The 15,216-nt window shown below is 46.5% G+C and overlaps 1 protein-coding gene across 1 annotated transcript in view; it reads right to left on the bottom strand.

The window, feature by feature from the left end:
* Nucleotides 1-5,374, bottom strand: part of LOC128409526 (zinc finger protein 208-like) — a 125,267-nt gene extending 119,893 nt beyond the window's left edge. The window contains exon 1 of the mRNA XM_053380052.1: nucleotides 5,307-5,374. The gene's annotated coding sequence lies outside the window, so the exon portion shown is untranslated. The remainder of the gene's footprint in view (nucleotides 1-5,306) is intronic.
* Between the last annotated feature and the right edge of the window lie 9,842 nt (nucleotides 5,375-15,216).

A 15,216-nucleotide genomic window follows, 5' to 3' on the forward strand; every position in this document is an offset into this window, starting at 1 on the left:
ATAAGGGTTTATTTGAAAAACACTGAATTACAACATATTCCAATTATGTTAAGAGTATCAAAAGATGTAAAAAAGCATTTGGAAATAGGATGAAACTTTCACTTTTACGAAGGATTTCAACCATAAAGAGAAATGTTTTACCTAAGATACTGTTTGTATTCTAAATGATATCAATAATAAATAATACAAGCTTCTTTAACAAATGGCAGAGATATTTCATGATTACTCTGGCGGGGGGGGGGGACACCAAGAATACAGTATAAAATTTTGATAAGATACAAAAAAAATAGAGGTGGCTTCGCATTGCTAGATTATCTACTATGAAGCAGCCTCTTTGTGTTGGTTAAAAGAATGGATATCGTTGGACAACACACAATTGCTGGACACGCAGTGGAATCTTGGTTGTTGAACGCTTCGGAAGTCGAATGTTTGGGGCTTTCAAACAGCAACAACCCGGAAGTGAATGCTTCCATTTTTGAATGCAATTTGTAAATAAAATTATATACAGTATTAATAAAATTATCTATATATAAAGCAATTGAAGCACTTCCCACACTCCTTGCATTCAAACTATTTATGATTTTTCAGTTTGTGGATTGTCCTTGCAAGTCCATTGATGTTTTGTAGCAACATCAGGACTGAAGCTCTACGTACGCTCCATATACGTAAGTGGTTTTCCCTCTTTTGAGTTTGCTGGTGTTTGCCAAGGTTTCCACTTCTATTGAAGCTCTTTCCACACTCCATACAATTATTTGCTTGTCCCCGACAAGCAAATAGTCTGTTGATGTCGTCTAAGTTTCCTTTGTGTGAAATTAGGGTTCCACACTGAAATAAACTCTTTCAACTCTCCATACATTTAAATGGTTTCTCCCGTGTGAGTCCGTTGATGTCTTCTAACATTTCCAACATTGGTGAAGCCCTTTCCACACTCCTTACATTTAAATGGTTTCACCCCTGTGTGAGTCCATTTATGTTTTCCACTGCGATTGAAGCTCTTTCCGCACTCGGTGCATTTAAATGGTTTCTCCCCAGTGTGAGTTTGATAATGGGTTCTCAGCTCTCTACTCTCAATAAAACTCTTTCCACATTCCATGCATTTTAATGGTTTTCCCGAGTGAGTCCATTGATGTCTTCTTAGTGCACCACTCCGACTGAAGCTCTTTCCACACTCCACACATTTATATGGTTTTTCCCCTGTGTGAATTCGATGGTGGATTCTAAGTGTTTGACGATAAGTGAAGTTCTTACCGCACTCCATGCAATTAAATGGTTTCTCCCCTGTGTGAATCCTTTGATGTCTTCTTACTGCTCCATTAGAAGTGAAGCTCTTTCCACACTCCATACATTCAAATGCTTTCTCCCCTGTGTGAGTCCGTTGATGGATTCTAAGTGTTCCACTACAAGTGAAGCTTTTTCCACATACCATACATTCAAATGGTTTTTCCCCTGTGTGAGTTTGATGATGGATACTAAGTGCTGTACCATCAATAAAGCTCTTTCCACATTCCATGCATTTAAACGGTTTCTCCCCTGTGTGAGTTCGTTGATGTTTTCTTAGTGTTTCACTGTGACTGAATCTCTTTCCACAATCCATACATTTATATGGTTTTTCCCCTGTGTGAGTTTGATGATGGCTTCTAAGGCTTCGGTTATCAGTGAAGCTCCTCCCACACTCCATACATTCAAATGGTTTTTCTCCAGTGTGAGTTTTATGATGAATATTCAGTCCTCTATTCGTACTGAAACTCTTTCCACACTCCAAACATTTAAATGGTTTCTCCCCTGTGTGAATCCGTTGATGGATTCTAAGGCTTCTCCTCTGACTGAAGCTCTTTCCACATTCCATGCATTTGAATGGTTTCTCGCCCATGTGTGTCTGTTGATGTTTTCTAAATGTTCCACTATCGGTGAAGCTCTTTCCACACTCCATACATTCATATGGTTTTTCCCCTGTGTGGGTTCGTTGATGGTTTCTAAGGTGTCCAATCTGACTGAAGCTCTTTCCACACTCCATACATTTATATGGTTTCTCCCCTGTGTGAGTGTGTTTATGTATACGAAGGTTTGAACTCCAACCAAAGCTTTTTCCACACTCCATGCATTTAAATGGTTTCTCACCTGTGTGAGTCCGTTGATGTTTTCTAAGTGTTCCACTGTCAGTGAAGCTCTTCCCACACTCCATACTTTCAAATTGTTTCTCCTCTCTCTTTTCACATTCCATGAATTTATATGGTTTCTTTGTTATTCCCATTGGACATGGCCCTCCAGAATTTTGACTGCCTTCTCCATTGCCTTCTTTCAACAGGGAGGAGCAGGGGGGAAAGGAAACCTAGGAAGAGAACAAAGGAATATTACACACATCAATTAGCACCTGCTCTTATTTTAACATCCTGTAAATTCTCTCCTGTCCTCCATATGTTCCAATTTTTTAGCATAGGCAAATGAAATAATGTTAAATAATGGTAATGCATCATCAGCCTTTCATAACCCTTAATTATTGTTAATGAATCAGCATTATCTTAGAATACGGTTGAACTGTGGGGTTTACGTTTTATAAAAAGTGGTTTCTCACAGGAACGGGAGCTGCTCTATGTTCCATGAACCTGGCCAATATTCATCAGGGTCCTAAGTTCATCATGAAGTTCTTCATCCTCTGCACTATAATCCTCCACCCCTTGGGCCACATTTTGTCCCCTTCGTCCTCTAGATCTTTATTAATCACCTGCACAGTCCCTTTGGCCTCAGGAGGTGCATAGTGACCATTTTGGGAGACCCATATATGTCTAGTGACCAGGCTTGGTGCTTATGGTCGGTTGAAGGAGTGCTCAGTTGGAGAATGTTCTTGGGGTGGGACCTCCATCTCTCAGCCTTGCACTATGGAATGGAGAGAGCTGGAAATGCAGAAGGAAAGCAGCTGGAGAACTGACTGCTGGGAATGCCAGACTGAGACAACCACCCCCATTATGATTTATAATAATTATATGCCGCCGGGTCTCATATCTGCCTCCTGACACTGGCTTATCTTAGCGGAGATTCCCTGTCCAGGCCTCTCTCACTGGTCTTCCTCCTTTGCCCTGGGTGGCCAAGGGCTTCTGGATATTCTAGCTCAGCTGCAACTGGGAATTATTTATTAAATTGTTATACCTCTCTTCATGTGAAGATCACAAGATAAAAATATGTGTGACACTGAAAAAGGTGAGCATTAAAGGTGAATAATACCCATTGTGGGAAAGAAAAGAAAGAAGATGAAACCAGCGGTGTGTCCACCTGAATAGAAGAAACCAATCTTCAAATCAGTTTCAGATTCCCTGGCTGTATTTCTCTGCCATGATTGTGACTCGGAATCTTAGCCACAATTTTTTATAGAATATCAACTGGACATAGGAGCCAGACATCCCTGGGGTTTCATCCAGACATTCCTTTAGTGTGGGCAGCAGCAGCGGAGGGAGGAAGGAAGCAACTTTGGGGGCAAACCATTTCCTTCAGAAGGTCTTCCCCAGCGGCCAGCAGGGTTGATAAACTGCTCAGTGTGGACACCTTGGATTTATAGTGTTAGGGTCTGGATACCAATCATAATCCCTGAAGAAATATCTCAAGAACCCTTAAGATCCAGTTCCACCAACTCGCAAGTAGCACTGAGCCCTAGAGGAACCTTCTATGCTGAGTTGAGGCACCTCTGGCCCTCCAGATGTGGTTGGACTCAAAGTACCACCTGCCCAAGCAAGGATGGCCCATGGCCAGGGAGGATGGGAGTCTTATCTGGGGGGACACACTTTCTCCATCTTCCCCCTCCTCTGAAAACGCTTTCATTTCTCCTTTCTCCGTGATCTCCAACATCTTCCTGATACAGTCCCACCAACTGCACGCATTCCCAAATCATCCTGCACCATTGACTTCCCAAGGCGGCTGCATTGTGTCTGGGACACTGGCAATGGGACAGCACCTTCCACTGGATGAGAGGATAGAGGGTTTATTCAGGGTTGGCCAAATGGGACTCAGCACCCTCCCCTCCTTGTCCCCCCTGTATCTGCTGCTTGAGGGGGCTGCCTCAGTTTCCCTCACGGTGGAGCAGGCCCTGAGAACAGCCTTCTCTCTGCCCCCCAAAATACAGGAAACACGACAAAGAAGACCTTGGAGTGTCACCGTGGAACATAACAACAACAACTGGTTGTAAGTCCCTTTGGGCTGCCCTGGGCAAGAGAAAGCAACTAATAGATTAAATAAATAAATAAAAATAACAATTGTAGTAATAATTACACAGGCTGGGGGAGGAGGAACTCCACCCATTTCCATAACAATCTTAAATCCCACATAGTTAAGAGATCTGATATGGTGGGAATACTGGAAACCTGGCTGAAGGCAGAGGAGGAGCTGGGCCCAGGTGTCTCTGGGGAGGAACCCTTTAGATGCTTCTCCACAGAAACACAGGCATGTGGGAGAGACTGGAGTTGCCAAGAGCGAAGCCTCAAAGGGGGGAATAATAAAGGGGACTTCCTCCCTTTCCTCTTTCCCCCCCATGCTTGGACTCGCTCTAACAGCCCCCAGAGCCCCCTGCAGCTCCTGACCTGGGACCTAAGGCAGGGCAAGGACTGAGCTTCAGGGGAGGAGAGGGTGGGGTGATCGGGGCTCCTGCTCAGGGATCTCTCCCTGGTCTACGCGGAGTCCTGGCAGATTCCTGGGCAGGAGGGAGAAGTCAAGGCAGGCGCCCCCCCCCCGTCCCTCTCTCTTTCTCCAAGATGGCTTCCCTTCCTCCCTCCGCCCCCCCCAAGGGTCCGCTTGGCCCAGAGGACCCCCTGGCCGGCTCAGCCTTCCTGCCAAATCTCTCCCCATCCCAGGAGGGAGACGGGGGGGTCTCCATCCAGGCCTCTCTTGCCCCCATTAACCCTTCCATGGATTCCCCAGTCTCCACCCAAAGGGGACCCACCAATCCTTGCCTGCCGGAGCTGGGGCCTGGGTTCAAGTCCCAGCCCTGGGGGGGGGGCTCCCTTGTCCTTCCGGGGGGGGCTGAGCATCTCCTCTCCCCCCTCCCCTGCTCGCTCTGCTATTCCCATTTCCTTCCCCGCAAGACAAAGCGCTGGGGGTCTCCAAGGAGGCGCCCCCTCGGGGGGAGGGGCTCCTTTCTCCTAAACCAGCCCCTCCCCCGCTCGCCGGATCCCCAGGGGGGAGGGGGGAGGGGGCGGGATCCCCCACTTTCCTTTCTCCCCCCCAAATCCTGCCCCCCCTTCCCAGCTGCCCTGTTTGCAGATTCAGGGGGAGGAAAAGCGCCTCCTTCTCCCCCCCCCCCCATATATAGATATATTTCGCACCTCTTTCCCCTCCTCCTCCGCAGAGCTGCTCCTCTTCCGGGAAGGTGGATCAGGCCCCTCCCCTCCCCTCCCCTCCCCCTTGGCCCCCCCCGCCTCTCTAGGAAGCGGAGCTCACTGACCGGGGGGGGAGGAATGAGTGGCCCCTCCCTCCCCGAAGACACAAATTCTCCTCCTTCCCAACCAGCTCCGTTTTCCCGATTCTCTCCTGAGAAAATCCCGGGTTCGATCCCCGGAGGCGGCAGGGAAGGAGCCCCCCCCCCAACTGGGAAAAAGTCCTCCGGGGCAGGAAGGGGACACCCCCCCTTCATCTCTTTTAATCCCTTGCCGAGGTTACATAATTTTTTAGAATGATTGGGGGGGTTGCCCCTCCAGCAGGCAGTGTCCCCCCCTTCATTCACACACACAGTGTCTCCTCCGCATGACGCCCCGACACCACAAACTGTCCACCGTTGTTCTGTTCGGGAAGGAAATGGCGACCAAGGGGGGAGCTTGGGCCATGAGCGGGGGCAACCGTGATGCCTAAAGCGGGAGGCCAGGTATTCAGCAGCCCCTCTGCCTGAGTGATAATCTCTGGCATCCTGACACGGGTTTGGGGCCTGGAACAGTAACTTAAAGTGAAGGTCAAGGGACCCCTGACCATTAGGTCCAGTCGTGGCTGACTCTGGGGTTGCGGCGCTCATCTCGCTTTAAAGGCCGAGGGAGCCGGCGTACAGCCGCTTCTGACTAAGCCGCTTCTGGCGAACCAGAGCAGCGCACGGAAACACCGTTTACCTTCCCGCTGGGTAGTCCAGTGTCGTCATTATGGGGGCCTTTTTAAAATAGGGGCTGGTGTTTGAACTTGAGTTTTGCTAATGGGGGGAGCAACTCATTGGCAGAGCAGTTGTCAGCTGCCCGCTATGAGGGCGAGACCCCCTCCTGACTCGCACCCGGATCCTGCAATGCAGGTCAGGCAGCGGTGCCAGTTCTGCTTCCCAGGGAAAGACCAGCAGGTCTGGCTCCCCTGCAACACGTCCCCCCATTTCCCCCAGTGGGACATTGGCAGTGGGGAGACAGAGAGAGAGACGTGGCCTTTTGGAGAGTCGTCTCCATCCTGGTTTCCCTCTGTTATTCTCTCTGACCGATGGAGAACCTACAAAGGACTCTAGAAGGGCTCTTGTGTCCCCCATAAGGGAATAAGGGCAGATTTTAGTTTATTGCACTTGGCTTCTCCCTCCTGGCAAGGAATCTGCTACTCCTCCAAGTTCTTCGACAGAGGGGTCCCTGGATAGGGGGGCCCACTTCCCCCACCCCCTCCATGGTTCAGGTCAGCTGTTGCCTCAGAGATGCAGGACGCTGCATTATACCAAATGAAACCATTGGTCCACCTGGGAGAGGAGAGGCTCCCTCTCTCAGGCTTCCGGTTTTCGCTCTTATTTCCGCTGCGTGGCTGATCAAAGCTGACGATGATGTACAGCAACCCAGAAATAGGGGTGAAGGATGCTATAGAAATGCATACAGGGTTTATATACAGGTAAAAGGTACAGGACCCCTGGGCAGTTAAGTCCAGCTGAATTCGGCTATGGCGTGTGGTGCTTATCTCCGCTTTCAGGCCGAGGGAGCAAGGCAGCTTTCCGGGTCATGTGGACAACTTCTCATGAGCTGATATTGCGATATAAATTCCAGAAGAACTACACAAAATCTACAAGGAGACTCACAGGATAATAGTGGCGTGAGCTTTCCTCATCCAGAGTCCATATCCTCAGCCTGCAACCCACAAAACCTTAGGCACTAATACAGTGGTGCCTCGCAAGACAAAAAGAATCTGTTCCGCGATTCTCTTCTTCTAGCGGTTTTTTCGTCTTGCGAAGCAACCCCATTAGCGGATTAGCGCTATTAGCGGTTTAGCGGCTTAGCGGCTATTAAAGGCTTAGCGGCTGAGCTGCTAAAAAGCTATTAGCGGCTTAGCGGCTTAGAAAAAGGGAGGGGGAGCGAAAAAAAATGGCAAGACTCGCAAGACATTTTCGTCTTGTGAAGCAAGCCCATAGGGAAATTCATCTTGCGAAGCAAATCAAAAACGGAAAACCCTTTCGTCTAGCGGGTTTTCCGTCTTGCGAGGCATTCGTCTTGCGGGGCACCACTGTACATTTATTGGCCTTTAAAGGCCCACCAGATCCTTTGTTGTCTTTGCTTCAAAAGATGAATATTTTTGAAAACTTTTACAATGGCATATGGTGTAAATAAGGGACGCGGGTGGCGCTGTGGGTTAAACCACACAGCCTAGGACTTGCCGATCAGAAGGTCGGCGGTTCGAATCCACACGACGGGGTGAGCTCCTGTTGCTCGGTCCCTGCTCCTGCCAACCTAGCAGTTTGAAAGCCCGTCAAAGTGCAAGTAGATAAAGAGGTACCACTCCGGCGGGAAGGTAAACGGCGTTTCCATGCGCTGCTCTGGTTTGCCAGAAGCGGCTTAGTCATGCTGGCCACATGACCCGGAAGCTGTACGCTGGCTCCCTTGGCCAATAAAGCGAGATGAGCGCCGCAACCCCAGAGTCGGTCACGACTGGACCTAATGGTCAGGGGTCCCTTTACCTTTACTATGATGTAAATAACACTTCTGTTTTACTTGTTACACAGTTGGTTGGACTGTATCAAGACGATGTTAAAGATCATGCAGGAAAAACAAAATGAAATGCAGATATTTAGGATTTTCAGAGGAGGAGGAAAAGAGAGAATGTGCTTCCCACCAGACATAGATGTACTACAACTCTCATCATCCTTGCCCATTGGCCATGCCTGCTTGGGCGGATGTATTTGGAGTCCATGCACACCTGGAGGGCCAGAGGTCCGCACCTCAGCAGAGAAGGTTCCTCTTGGTGCTCAGGGTTACTTGGGAGCTCAAGGGGGATGGGGAAATCAAGGGTTACTCAGACAATTTTTCAGGGATTATATTTGATAATTATATTCCAACAACTATATAAATCCAGGGTGCCAACATGAATGGAATGTTTGGATGATATCCCAAAAGATGTCTGCCTTCTTTTGTATTAATATTTTATTGAGAAGTTTTCAATTATAAGGGGGGGGGGAGGAAAAATAAGAAGGCACCAAAATGTTTACAGTGGTACCTCAGGTTAAGAACTTAATTCGTTCCGGAGGTCTGTTCTTAACCTGAAACTGTTCTTAACCTGAAGCACCACTTTAGCTAATGGGGCCTCCTGCTGCTGCCGCGCCGCCGGAGCACGATTTCTGTTCTCGTCCTGAAGCAAAGTTCTTAACCCGAGGTAATATCTCTGGGTTAGCGGGCTCTGTAACCTGAAGCGTATGTAACCCGAGGTACCACTGCAGAAGGAAGCAATATACCAATATATACAATATATGAGAAACACGCATACCCATTGATTCTCAACCAGCGTGCTGTGGCATCCTGGGGTGACTTGAGGAATGTTCATGCGAGCCCCCAAACGGTCGTCCTTTCCTTAGCTTACGTGTGGGAATGTTCTGGGTGGCAGGAGAGGCTATATTGTTTATTAATATCCTTCCTAACTTGCACTAGGAAGTTCCTTTACTTAGCAGAGTTACGTTCCCATTTTACATGCACAGCAGATAGCTGGTTGCAGGCTTGTGTGAGCTTTTCACTACTATACAATTCAGCCTGTCTCAGAATAAACTACACATTCCTGGTAAGTGTTAGCATTTCACTACTCCCATTGCAAGGACCATCTGATTCTTGTTTCCTTTCTGTTCCGTGAGAAAGGAAGCCAGTCTGTGTGAATTCCATCTCTGGTACTATTGTACTTTTTCTTTCTGCTCTGTCTTGTGACAAGACAGGATGTCTGTATGAGGGGTGCTCCTCTCATATGTATTTGTTATGTTTTTAATCTGTAATTAGTAGAAATAAAGTAGGTATGCCCAGGTACCTCCTCAACTCCGTCTGCGCTGCTTTTACTCTGCTATACCGGGCGCTCACAAGACAGCAGCTGTGAGTCCCAGAACACAAGGACCCCTTCCTGGGAATGCTGCGTAGCTGTTCCAGTGCCGGAGGAGGCCGTGGGACCTGCAAGAGTGTTCCATTATCGGTCCTGGTCCCAGACGCTGTGGGCTGTTCGCTGTGGGAGCTGTTTGTCTGGGAGCCCTGCCAGAGAGTGATTGATGGAGGTATGTGATGTGGCTGCCAAGAGGCTTCTCTGCATGCCAAGGAGAGCTAATTAGGCCTAGTATACCGAAAGGTGCCGACAAAGGTCCATATAGTTAAAGCTATGTTTTCCCTGTAGCGATGTATAGAAGTAAGAGCTGGACCGTCAAGAAGGCTGATCGCCGAAGAATTGATGCTTTTGAATTCTGGTGCTGGAGAAGACTCTTGAGAGTCCCATGGACTGCAAGAAGATCAAACCTATCCATTCTGAAGGAAATCAGCCCTGAGTGCTCACTGGAAGGACAGATCGTGAAGCTGAGGCTCCAAGACTTTGGCCACCTCATGAGAAGAGAAGACTCCCTGGAAAAGACCCTGATGTTGGGAAAGATGGAGGGCACAAAGAGAATGGGGTGACAGAGGACGAGATGGTTGGACAGTGTTAAGTTGTGGGTGAACATATCAGACAACACAGCGATTCTTCAAACAGCTCTTGTTTATTCACAGGCCAGGACAGAACTGAACTGAAGGGTTCAATCAGCCTGCTTATATAGAGCTCCAGTACAACTGTAACAACTTTCTAAAACTATCCAATCACTGAACGTCACTTTCGATCCCTTATTTGCATAACTATCTACAGTATCCCCCTGCTGGCCCAGGGTGAGAACTTCAGTACATAGCAGACAGTGTTCTCAAAGCAACCAGCATGAGTTTGACCAAACTGCGGGAGGCAGTGGAAGACAGGAGTGCCTGGCGTGTTCTGGTCCAGGGGGTCACAAAGAGGCGGACACGACTAAACAACAACACATACCTAAAGGATCTTCACTGGCTCCCAGTATGTTTCTGAGCGTCCGTGCGCGCGCGCACACACACACACACACACACACACACAAATATATCTGCTTTACATTTTATAATATTCAACAACCTTAAAATATCAATGATTTCCTGTGGCGTTTGCCCTCCTAGGTGGGTCATAAGGAAAGGGTTAAATGAGTGTGAAGTGATTGGCCAGTGGGAACGCAAGAGGAAGAGTTAGAGTTGTGAGGAAGTTAGTTGGGACTTGGAGAAGGAAGAGGGAGGATAAGTCTGTGGGTTGGTCAATTTTTGATGTGAGAGAGTGAGAGAAACAGTTAGGAGCAGTCAGATAGACAGTTGGGAATAATCACTTAGAAGTTATTAGGAAGGAAAAGGTCAGTAAAGCAACAAAGATTAAGAAACTGACAAGAAAATTTATCTGAAACCATAACCTTGTTAATGCTTATAGAATAAACTTGCTTATTTGATTTAATGTTAACAACTGTCTGGACTCAGTGTGTACCTGAGAGAAACAGGTTGGTGGCAGCGGGGAAGCAATCATAGTGGTGGCACCGGGATCAATAGACCATCAAATGTGATCGCCACACTTCCCTTCCTCTCTTTCCATGGTTCACTTTGCACAATGCATATTTTACATGAACTAAACCATTCAGTAGTCCATTATTGCATCATCAAAACTTATTTACACTGTTGAAGTTATCTTAATGCTTCCGTTATCACCTTTATTATTTATATTGGTATTAGAAGACCTAGCGAGAAATATCAGGGCAGTTGAAAATATTAAAGGAATCATATAAATTGAAAGGCTATGCAGGCGATCTTGTAATTACGGTAGAAGAGCCTAAAGAGTCTCTTCCAAAAGTTATAGAAAAATCCAGGAGTTTGGGCAAGTAGCAGTATTCAAACTAAAGAAAAGTAAAACCAGATTATTAGTTAAAAATTTAGAAGAAGTAGACAAAAAATCATTTCTCAAGTTACAGAAATAGAAACCCACAAAAAAGTTAAATATTTAGGAATTTGTCTCACAAGCAGAAATATCAATATTTACAAAGACAATTATGAAAAATGTTGGAATGAGATAAAAAGGAATCTAGTGTTGTCGAAGCTACCAGCATGAGTTTGACCAAACTGCGGGAGGCAGTGGAAGACAGGAGTGCCTGGCGTGCTCTGGTCCAGGGGGTCACAAAGAGTCAGACACGACTAAACGACTAAACAACAACAAGAAATATGGGGAAGAATGAATCTCTCCTTATTAGGAAGAATTACAGCAGTCAAGATAAATGCTGCTTTAATTCCAAACAATACTGGTAATAAGCGATGCAGTTTCCTTTAAGAAGTGCCAAAAAGATATATCCAAATTTATCTGGAAAGGGAAGAAACCGAGAATAAAATACTAACAGACGTTAAGGATCGAGGAGGACTCTCTCTTCCAGATTTAAAATTGTATTGTGAGCAAGCTGCATAACTTGGATCCGGGATTGGATTAAATTAGATTAGATTAAATTAGAAAACCCTGATCTATTAGATTTGGGACATGATAACAGATTTGGTTGACTTGCGTGTTTATGGTACAAGAAATGGAAGATACATAAAGGATTTCATAATCATATAATTAGGAAAGCATTGATAAAAGTATGGGGAAAATATAAAGATTTATTAGAGCAAAAAACTCCTTGGTGGGTAGTCCCAACAGAGGCGATGTCAATCAAGATATACCAAAAGGTATACCAAAAGACAAGAAAAAATTATTTATTTATGCGACAACAGCGGCCAGAATTCTACTAGCACAAAGATGGAAAAGCGATGAAATACCAACAAAAGAACATGGCAAGAAAAGTTGATGGAATACTCTGAAATGGCAAAGTTAACTGAGAGGCTCAAATATAAAGATAATAATGACTTTTTAAAAGATTGGGAACCTTTTACAATGTACATACAGAAACAATGCATTGAAATGAACTCGCAGGATTTGAGTAATACACTTACAATGGACAAACATAAATAGAAAATATAAATATGAAGTAAAAATGTTAAGACCAGATAAATGATACAACTATAATTTTAGTATATAAGGTATATAAAAGTATAAGCAGAAGAAATAAATATGTTATAATCCAGGAAAAGAAGTTGGGGGAAGTCGCGGGGGTAGGGGTGGTAACTGAAATTATAATATGTAATTTGAATGTTTGACAATGCTAAAATTCTTTCAATAAACAAAAAAATTTTTTTAAAAAGAAGTTATCTTAATGCTGCCCACATTTTCAAATAAACACAATTTCCCTCCATATATTCAATAAACATTTCCCAAACTTCTTTAAACGTACAGTGTTACCTCGGGTTAAGTACTTAATTTGTTCCGGAGGTCCGTTCTTAACCTGAATCTGTGCTTAACCTGAAGCACCACTTTAGCTAATGGGGCCTCCTGCTGCTGCCGCACTGCCGAAGCACGATTTCTGTTCTCATCCTGAAGCAAAGTTCTTAACCTGAAGCACTATTTCTGGGTTAGCGGAGTCTGTAACCTGAAGCGTATGTAACCTGAAGCATATGTAACCCAAGGTACCACTGTATGTTCTTCTTGTTCTCTTATTCTATTTGTTAGGTCCACAAGCTGTGCATATTCCATCAGTTTAAGTTGCCATTCTTCTTTAATCGCGACTTAGCTCATTTTCAATTTTTGGGCTAACAAAACATAGTAGTAGTAGTAGTAGTAGTAGTAGTAGTGGCATACATAAATAGCTGTTATGTACTGACCTTGGATCCTAGAACAATAGGCAGGTAGGATCCCGGAATACAACAACCTGATTCGCCTGCAGGAGCAGCCCAATCATGCCCCAGGAGGAAGTGAATCAGCCAATCACGCATGACCCATTGTGTAAATAATGTATATAAAGCCTTCGTTTTTTTGGGGGGGGGGACTCATTCACTGTTTACGAGATGCAATAAAGAGCATGAAATCACTACACAACTCCAAGTATATTTCAATAGGTTTTTCCAACACCTGGGAATGTCCGTCTGAGTTATCCCTGACAAAAAGGACTCTGTTGTAGTTTTTTTGAAAAGTACATTTAAACATTTTTTTCCAATTCATTATGAATTATTTCCCAATACACTTTTACCCTCTTACAGATCCCCCACATATGACAGAACGATCCCTCAGTCTCATTACATCTCCAAATTGTTTCTGAGGACAATTCAAAGTGTTGGTGCTGATCTTTAAACCCTAAACGGCCTTGGCCCTGTGGACCAGAAGAAGTGTCTCCACCCGCAAGGCTGAGCTCCTCCGCCAAGGGTTTTTGCTGGTTCCCTCAAGGAGAACATCTATCTCAGGGATGTCCAACGGGTCGATCGCGATCTACTGGTAGATCCCAACGAGGTTTTGGTAGATCGTGGGTCGATCTCTGGCTCCTTTTCCTCAGCGTCCTTGAAACTGACTCCTGCCCCCCTCGCCCCCCCTCCATTGTTGTCTGATCAGTGGAAGGGAAGAAGGAGCTTTCTCTTTGTGGCTGTTTTCATCAAAGTGATATTATTGTGAGTGACTTTTTCCCTTTGACCCTTGCCTTTAACCCTGACCCCCCAAAACTGAACTTCCCTCCCAATAAAGTATTTGTATAAAAACGGGGCTTTCCTCCTCAACAACTTTGACCTGAACCCAAATAAGGGGGGGGAGATCATTGCCAGATTTTAATTCTGAAAGTAGATCACAGTGTCTCGGGAGTTGGCCACCCCTGATCTATATGAAGCGGCTGGGATAAATCATTGGGGGGGGGGATTGGGGCTGGGTGTTCATCAGTATGTAGATACCCAGCTCTGTCTCTCCTTTAAATCGGAACCAATGAAGGTGGTGAAGGTCCTGTGTGAGTGTCCGGAGGCGGTTGGGGATGGATGGTGGCTAATGGATTGAGGTGGAATCCTGACACGACAGAAGTACTGTTTATGGGGGACAGGGGGCAGGCTGGTGTGGAGGACTCCCTGGTCCTGAATGGGGTAACTGTGCCCCTGAAGGACCAGGTGTGCAGCCTGGGAGTCAGTCTTGACTCACAGCTGTCCATCAAGGAGTAGATGAATGGGAAAGATATTAGATAGGAAAGAAACCCAGAAACATAAGGGTCATAGGTTCAGGATAGTCTGCAGAACCAGGAAGCACTCCTCAGAAGGGTCAACTGAATCAAAAGAAACGGAAGCTCTGAGAGCGTCTGAGACAGATTGTTTGTTTTGCAATAAATCTTCTAGCTAATTATGACTTGCATGCTGTGTTATCAAGACGGCAGCCTGGGCTCCTGACACTGTCTATCAGCTCCATCTGGTACGCAGGCTGAGACCCTCCCTGCCCACTCCTTTATGTCTGTTAACCCCCCCTGGGGGTGAAGATTCCACCATAATCACACCCAGCTGTTACCAGCTCCACCTGGTACGCAGGCTGAGACCCTCCCTGCCCGCAGACTGTCTGCCCAGAGTGGTGCATGCTCTGGTCATCTCCCACTTGGACTACTGCAATGTGCTCTCCGTGGGGCTACCTTTGAAGGTGACCCAGAAGCAACAATTAATCCAGACTGGGGCAGCTAAACTGGAGACAAGGGGCAGCTGCCGGGACCATATAACACTGGTCCTAAAGGATCTTCACTGGCATTTCCAAGCACAATTCAAAGTGTTTGTGCTGACCTTCAAAGACCTAAACCTGAAGGAGTGTCTCTACTCCCATCATTCAGCCCGGACACTGAGTCGCCTCCGAGCGTCTGATGGTGGTTCCCTCACTGTGAGAAGCAAAGTTACAGGGAACCTCTAAGACAGGGGTCTGCAACCCATGGCTCCGGAGCCGCATGTGGCTCTTTTACACCTTTGCTGCGGCTCCGGGGCGGATACTAGCGAGGGGAGGAGGTGCATTGTACGCCCTGACACTCCCCACTGTGGCGGGCGCTGTACTGGCTGCGACGTCGCATGGGGGCGGTGTGTGCGTTAGTCACGCACCGTCCCGACGTCACCTTCC

The sequence above is a fragment of the Podarcis raffonei genome, chromosome 2 (genome assembly GCF_027172205.1).
Source record: "Podarcis raffonei isolate rPodRaf1 chromosome 2, rPodRaf1.pri, whole genome shotgun sequence".
NCBI lineage: Eukaryota > Metazoa > Chordata > Lepidosauria > Squamata > Lacertidae > Podarcis > Podarcis raffonei.